Source organism: Theobroma umbraticum, unplaced genomic scaffold (assembly GCF_002168275.2).
Source record: "Theobroma umbraticum cultivar Fairchild unplaced genomic scaffold, ASM216827v3 scaffold_77.0, whole genome shotgun sequence".
Classification (NCBI taxonomy): domain Eukaryota; kingdom Viridiplantae; phylum Streptophyta; class Magnoliopsida; order Malvales; family Malvaceae; genus Theobroma; species Theobroma umbraticum.
Window position 1 is genome coordinate 1696045 of NW_018397280.1, and position 425 is coordinate 1696469.

Genomic DNA, 425 nt, shown 5'->3' on the forward strand with positions numbered 1-425 from the left:
GATTTGATTAAGCTAATGTCAACCAAGAACTATTGAGATATTTCCCCTTGAATCACTTGAGGTGATGATTTCTATCTTGACCACTCATTTGCCTTCATATGCTTCATACTATACCTAAAAACATCCTATTTTGGCATCCTTGGTTAGGTATCCATAAGGATAAAATCAAAGCATAGTACTCCATATACAAAACAACCTGGTGTCTTAAGTCTAAAGAGTAGTTACACAATTGACACATGAGAAGTATTGCATAGACACTTGAGTGAGGTACCAAATGCATTTCTCAAGGTGGGTCATGTTGAGTGAACTCGCTTTCCTATGGAAAGCACCCTCATGCTAGTTCCAAGTATCTCTATACTTCAACCTACGAAAATGATTGCTTCACAAGTAAGGAACATAACATGTGCCAATCTTTGAGCATTATT